A 7876-nucleotide genomic window follows, 5' to 3' on the forward strand; every position below is an offset into this window, starting at 1 on the left:
TTGCTTCCGGTTTTGGAGATTTCTGTTAGATCTTGGGCCCAGTAGTCCCTGATGGCTACTGTCTCCTGGGATTTCAGGTAGACCTTGGGCTTGAGTAATGGAGTGCCTTGTGGAGGGCATGGGAGCAGACCTCACTGCTGCTAGGTTTTCTGGGAGAAACATGGCAAGCAAGGAATTAGAGAAGGTATCTTACCTGATAGTCCCTGATGGATGCCAGTCTCTGGGATTTCAGGTATATCTGTGCCTGGGAAATGGTGTCTGTGTAGAGGACAAGGGACAGGCCTCACTGCTGCTAGGTTTGCTTAGAGGAACCCAGAAAGCCTACCCTAACTTCTTATCTTCCCTATCTATTCTTCTTTGCTCTATTATTCTTTGTTCTTTCTTATTCACACCTACATTCTATCTGCATGTTGTAGACACATACCAGTATGGCCCCTTTCAATTTTGCTGTTATCAATTAGTACTTCATTTTAAGCACACATATCTGAAAACTTAAAACTAGCATCTATGTATGAGAAATAACATACATAACTTTGCCTATGCCTGACCTAGTTCATCCAGAATAATTATTGCCAGTTTCAACTGTTTGCCTGGAAATTTTGTCATTCTTCCAGCTGAATAAGATTACATTTTGTGTATGTACCACATTTTTATTATGCATTCAGTTGTTGATGGATCTATAGGTTGTTTTCATTTCCATCTTATGTGAGCAGAATATCAATGAACATGGGTGAACTGGTATGTCTGTAGTAAGATATGAGTCTTTTGTATACATACCAAGAATAGTATAGCTGGCTCTTATGGTAGACCTGTTTTTAATTTTGTAAAGGAACTTCTGAATTGATTTCCAAGTGCCTGTACCAGCTTGCACTGTCACTAATAGTGAGTAAGTATTCCTTTTCTCTCAAATCCATGACAACATTTGTCTTCATTTGTTGTGATCATAGCCATTCTCACTGGGATAAGATGAAATCCCAAAGTTATTTTAAATTATATTTTCCTGAGAGCTAAGGATGCTGGACATTCAAAAACTCATTTCTCTTATAGTTGTATTTTATCTTTTGATGACTCTGGTTCCATTCAGATGTAAAGCTGGTAAAAAAAAGTATTTCTCATTCTGTAGCATGCTTCTGAATGCAACGAATATCATCTTCTGCCATATGGAATCATTTTAGTTTCATGAGGTCCCATGATGTCTATTTGGATGACAGTACCATGTTCTTTTTATTATCATAGCTCTGTAATATAACTTGAAATTGGGCATGGTCATATGTCCATCATTATTGTTATTATTCAAAATTGTTTTGGATATCCTGAGACTTTTGTGCTTCTATATTAATACTTGAGGCAATGTCTCTCTACATTACCTTGATTGATCTGAAATTCATTACATAAACTCAGAGGACCTTGAACTCCCAGTGATTTGCCTGTCTTTGCCTCACACATTCTAGGATTAAAGGTATGTACTTTAGTGCTTAACCTTTTGTGTTAATTTTAAAATTATTTTTCAATTTCTGTGAAGAATTATGTTTAAAATTTAATGGGTATTAGACTAAATTTGCAGATTCCTTTTGGTAGGATGGCCATTTTTCCAAAATCAATCCATGAGCATCAGTGGTGATATTTCCATCTTCTGGTATCTTCTTTGATTTCTTTCCTTGATATAGATTTTTTTTTATATTTTGGTGTCTTAAATTTTTCATTGTTCAAATTATTCAGTTCCTTGAATAGATTTATTCAAAGATATTTTGTTTACTTTTTAAGTTACTCTAAATGAGACTATTTTCCTGATTTCTTTCTCTGTATGTTGCTATTAGTATGTATATAGGAAGGCTACCAATTTTGTGCACAGATTATTTATTTGTTATCTTGCTGAATAGATTTCCCATCTGCATGCATCACCAGGAGAGTATTTATTGTGTGAAAGCACAACATCTGCAAATAAGGATACTTTGGCATTGGCCTTACCTTTCTGTATCCTCTGCAACCTCTTTTGGTTACTCTGGCTAAGATTTCCAGCACTATACTGGGCAGCAGTAGAGAGAATGAACATCTTTGTTTTGTTCTTGATATTACTTTAAATGCTTTACATTCTTCCCTATTTAGCATTATGGATGCTGCAGGCATGTTAAATATTGCCTATATTGTGTTGCTATATGTACCTGTATCACTGTGTTCTTCAGGATTTTAATAAAAAAGATTGAATTTCCTCAAAAGAAATTTCTGCCTCTACTGAGATGATCATGAGATTTCTGTCCTTGGATTCCCTTTTATGGTGGATTGTATTTATTGATTTGTGTCTTTTAACCTGCCCTGCATCTCCAGACAAAGCTTGCTTGATCATAGATGCTGAATTTTTCTTGAATTTGTTTGTAAATATTTTATTCAGAGTGCTTTGCTTATGTTCTTCAGGAAGATTGCCAATACATTTCCCCTTTTGTTAAGTCTGTATCAGGCTTTAATGTTATGATAATGCTAGGAAGAATTTGGAAATTTTACTTTTCTGTTTTATGGAAAACTTTTACCAACTCCTTGAATGTCTGTACTGAATCCATCTATTCCTGAGTTTTTCTTACTTGTGAGATTTTGAAAGGCCTATTTATGTTATTGTTATGGGTCTCTTTAAATTATTTACTTCTTGGTTTTCCATTGGTAGGTCACATATATCTATAAACTCATCTGTTTCTTTTATATATTGCAATTTGATGGAATATATTTTTAAGTATTTTCTTATGAATTTCCACAGTGTTGATTGTAGTGTCTTTTCATCTCTAGTGCTATTCATCTGGGCCTTCTCTCTTTAATTTGGTTAATTTGACAAAAGCTTTATCAATCTTGGAATCTTTTCAAAGAAATTACTTTTCATTTAATTGATTATCTCTTTATTTTGTATGTTGTTTATATTTCTATCATGGTAATTTCTGCTTTGCTCTTGACTATTTCTCTTTGCCTTTGGCTGATATTTGTTCTTATTTTCCTAAGGTTTTATGGTGTATCATTAGGTGATTTATTTGGGTTCTTTTTGAGATATTTATGTATAATGTTTTCTGTCAGGGTTGCCTTGGTTGTATCTGATAGACTTGGTCTGTTTCACTTTTATCCCATTCTAGGAGATTTTAGTTGCTTTTTTTTTTTTTTTTTTTTATCTTTAGTGATCCATTTATCATTCAGTGATGAGTTGTTCAATCTCTACAACTGTGTGTACTTTTGTGCTTCTTTTTGTTATTGATATGCAACTTTATTCCACTGCAGTTAGATAATGTAAGGGACTGTTTAAGTTTTTCTGAGTTTATAAGGGATGTTTTGTGTTCCAATATGTGGTCTTTTTTAATGGTGCTTCTATCTCTGTGTCTGTACCTTTCTTCTCGTGTATGCCTTTCTATCTCTTTGTCTATGTTTCTGTCTGAGTGACAGAGATATGGAGAAGAAGTCTATGTGTATGAGTGTATGTGTCTGTGCTGTGTATGTCACAAGTATGCAGGTCCGCACAGAATCCAATAAAGGGCATCAGATCTCCTGGAATGTGGGTTAGAAACAGTCATTAGTCATCCACTTGGGGTATTGAGAACAGAACTTGGATTCTCTGGAAGAGCAGCAAATGCCTATTAATGGCTGAGCTATCTCTCCAGGTACAATCACACTTAAATTATCAATATTGCCTGGTTTATGTCTGGTTATGCTTTTTGGGAATTTTTAGTAGAAAAGTTTTGCTTTAGGGTGAGCAAAGGGAATGCTGACTTAGATGTGAGAGCCACAAATATCAGGATGAAACATTCTTTGAGGGCTACTTGCACCCTCCCAAGAAGGCTCTTTCTCTATTGAAAAAGCTGGTAAATATTTTGGTTGCTATACTCATTCATCTGTTACTTAGTTTTATCCTGATGATAAAATTCATAATACACGGGGTGAAGAAAGGTGGTATAATGTAGGCAATTCGTCAACTCAAGAGTAACGTCTCAGCTTGTTGCATGTGTCTTCCTCATCTACTAGCATCCTTTCTGCATATGCTTGGATGATAATAGCAGTTCTCTTAATGACTAGGATCTCCGCCATTTACATGTTGCAAGTAAGTCTTCTTTGATTATCATTATTTGTAAGTGAGATGCAATCTACTTTTCTTCTTTAACTGGTTGATTTCAAGCCAATGGTTATAGTCATTCTGGTATTTGTAATTATTCACAAAGTCAAATATTCAAATGTTTATGAGTGTTTAGGGGCATTATGGATTATGCTTTTGGAAAAACTAGAAAGTCATCCCACAAGGCATATATTATTTCTGTGCTTGTTTTTCTACTGACTAGTTTTATGTCAGCTTGAGAGAAGCTAGAATCATTTTGGAAGAGGGAACCTCAACTGAGAAAATGCTTCTACTATTTTAGCCTATGGGAAGACCTATGGTGCATTTCTCAATTGATGACTGATAATTTATGAAGGAAAGACTTTGGACCATACCACCCCTGGGCTGGTGGTCCTGGTTGCTGTAAGAAAGCAAGCTGAGCAAGCCAGTAAGCAGCACTCTTCCACGGCCTCTGCATCATCTCCTACTTTCAGGCTGAAGGTTTGAGTTTTTGCCCTAATGGCCTATTATGCTAGACTACAATGGTAAGATCAAATAAACCCTTTACTTCATATGTTGTATTTGGCCATTGCTTTTCTCACAGCCATGGAAACCCTAACTAAGACAGTCTTGGTTACATGTTCCTCTAATTCAGGGTTTGCCAAACTTCAACCAGTGAGCTAAACTATAGTCCCAGACTTTAACCTTCAAGTTTGGAACAGAGCTGCAGCCAGCTACAAAATTTCTACATCTGCTTTCATGTTACCACAGCAAAGTTGACAGTGTGACAGAGGTGGCATAGCTGATGAAAAGCCAACATTATTTCCTGCCTTTTACTGATAACTTCTTATGTGAACCTGCAACCAGAAACAAGTTGGCTTCACCAGTAAAATGACATTCTAGTCTTGGGCCTCCAAAGTTTTTTTGTGAAATATTTTTATCTTCACTATTCATGACTGAACACAGTAAATGGTGCTCAAATTTTATAAATATAAAATATATAACCATATATTATAAATAAAATACATACAAAATATAAAAATAAGAGATCTTTAAGTCAACTTTTAAATAACCAGAGTTTCTTCTAGAAGATAACTTTGTAGTGAGATTTAAAAATAAAATTTGATGTTATGATTTAAATAAGCATGGGCAATTGTTTAGTAATACAGCTTCTATTCAAAGTTAACTTACCTAAATGACTGCAAACCACTGCTGAATCCCCTACTTGATGATTCATCTCCCATTAAGGAATGAACTTCTCAACTGAAGGAGAAGAATGTCTTTTGTGAGATGTATTATCTTATGTCAATCAGAAGCTTCATAAATAAATAACCATTACAATAAAAATAATACCATTTTCAAATAATAATCAAACATTAACAAAAGGAAAACTTATAAACCTTGGCCATGGATGGCCTACATTCTGCCTCACAGTCACCTTCTATTAAAAACAAAATTAATTATTTGTGGATATTTCTCACTAGGCATAAGCTTTTTTTTCAATATGACAAGGTCTCACTCTGTAGCCCTGGCTGACCTACAACTCAATAGGTAGATCATACTGACCTAGAAACTACAGACAGCCACCTGTGTCCACTTCTTGAGTGCTGAGATTAAGGCTATTCCACCATGCTGGACCAAACAATCCTTTCTTAATATTTGTAGAGTTCTAGTATTTCATTTCTGAGTTCAGTAGGTTAGTGTCTCTTTCATCTTGATGAATTTGTCTAAAAATTAAATATATATATATTTAGTTGGGCAGTTTATAACAACTTAAAAGACTAAGCTAGTAATCAGAAAAATACACACATAAAACAAAAACAAACAAATTAGAATAAGAAAAAGGAAACAAACAGAAGAAAATGAATAAAAGAAAAACCACAAGAAACACATATAAATGCTAAAACACACGTTTTCACACATAGGAATCCCACAATAGTTAGACAAAGAACCCATAAGACTACCAAAAAAAAAAAAAAAAAAAAAAAAAAAAAGAAGATAAAAAAGAAACAATGCATTGACTCAACATTAAGAAACAAAGAACCTCCAAAGACACCATTGTGCCACTGAGTTCAGTTTGCATTAGCTATCTACTGCTTTGCATACAGACTATCCTTAAGAATGATTTGTTAAAAAAAAGAAAAAGAAGAAGAAGAAGAAGAAGAAGAAGAAGAAGAAGAAGAAGAAGAAGAATGATTTGTTTCACCAATGAGACTTTTTTGTAGAAAGCTAAGTTTTCTTTTTTTAATTTTTAATTTATTATAATTTATTCAGACTACATCCTGAATGTTATCCTCTCACTTGTATCTTTCCATTCTCAGCCTCCCTCCCTCTTCTGCTCTCTTCCCCTCCCCTAGACCACTGACAAAAGGGGACCTCCTCTCCCACCATATGACCACAGCATATCAGGTCTCATCTGGATAACCTGCTTCCCCTTCTTCTGTGTGTTGCAGGGCCTCCTCACCAAGGACCAGTGATCAAATCAGGGACACCAGAGTTCATGTCAGAGACAGTCCCCACTCTCCCTACAACCATGGAATGAGCTGTCCATTGGCTAAAGCTGAACAGGGGGTCTAAGTTTGCTGCATGCATTGTCCTTGGTTGGTGCAACAGTTTGGGCTTGTCCTGTAGAATTTCGATCTGCCAGACTTCATGGTCTCAATGTGGAGCTCCTGAACCCTCTGGGTCCTTTCCCCCATTCTTCCATACCACTCTCAACATTCCACCTAGAATCTAGCAGCAAGTCCTAGCATCTGCCTAGATGCCCTGCTTGGTAGAGTCTCTCAAAGGACATTTATGCTGGGCTAATATGCACTTTTGAGTGTATACCATGCCTGTCTTTCTGGGTCTAGGTTACCTCATTCAGGATGATCATTTCTAGTTTCATTCATTTGCCTGTAAATTTCAAATTTTTCTTGTTTTTCATAGCTGAGTTGTATTCCACTGTGTAGGTGTACTACAGTTTCTTTCCCCATTCTTTGATTGAGGGACATCTAGGTGGTTTCCAGATTCTGGCTATTATGTATATGGCTGACATTAACATAGTTAAGCAAATGTCCTTGTTGTATGGTGAAACATCTTTTGAGTATATGTCCAGGAATGGAATAGCTGGGTCTGGAGGTATCACTATTCCCAATTTTCTGAGAAAGTGACAGATTGATTACCATTTGCAAGTAGTTACCAATTGGAGATAGCTTCTGGGTTAAGGGATGAGAGCCTGTGTCCATTTTTAGTTTGAACTTTAAGACTCCATCTGGTATAGACTCATGCTGGCCCTGTGTGTGCTCCCAATCTCTGTGAGTTCATATGTTTATCAACACTGTTGTGTCTTGAAGACCTTCAGCTCTAGCACACAAGGTCAACCTAGTTGAGTCACAGCATCAGTGAACGACCATCTGATGGATGATGATTCTCTGTATACTTTAACTCTTCATCTTTAAGTCTTGCAGCCTTGCTATTTGAATTTTAACTCTCAAATCAGACTGATAGCCTTGCTATTTACCCCTTGGTAGACAAAATAAGTTGATTTTTATAAAACACACACACACACACACACACACATGTACATGCACACACAATCAATAAAGAAAACAAGGGAGTGCCCAGAGACACCATTCATGCACATATATGTTACCATACATATTGATGATATATATATATACAATTAGACATATAAACAGACACATTTTTGGATGAAGCCGATGGCTTCAACAACTGTTTAATTCTGTGTTGGGTTTTTATACAATCTAATACAAAAGTTTTCTATGTAGGGAAAATTACCTTACTCAAAAATAGGTTCAATTATTACATAAAAGGAGA

This window comes from Acomys russatus, chromosome 7, assembly GCF_903995435.1.
Source record: "Acomys russatus chromosome 7, mAcoRus1.1, whole genome shotgun sequence".
NCBI lineage: Eukaryota > Metazoa > Chordata > Mammalia > Rodentia > Muridae > Acomys > Acomys russatus.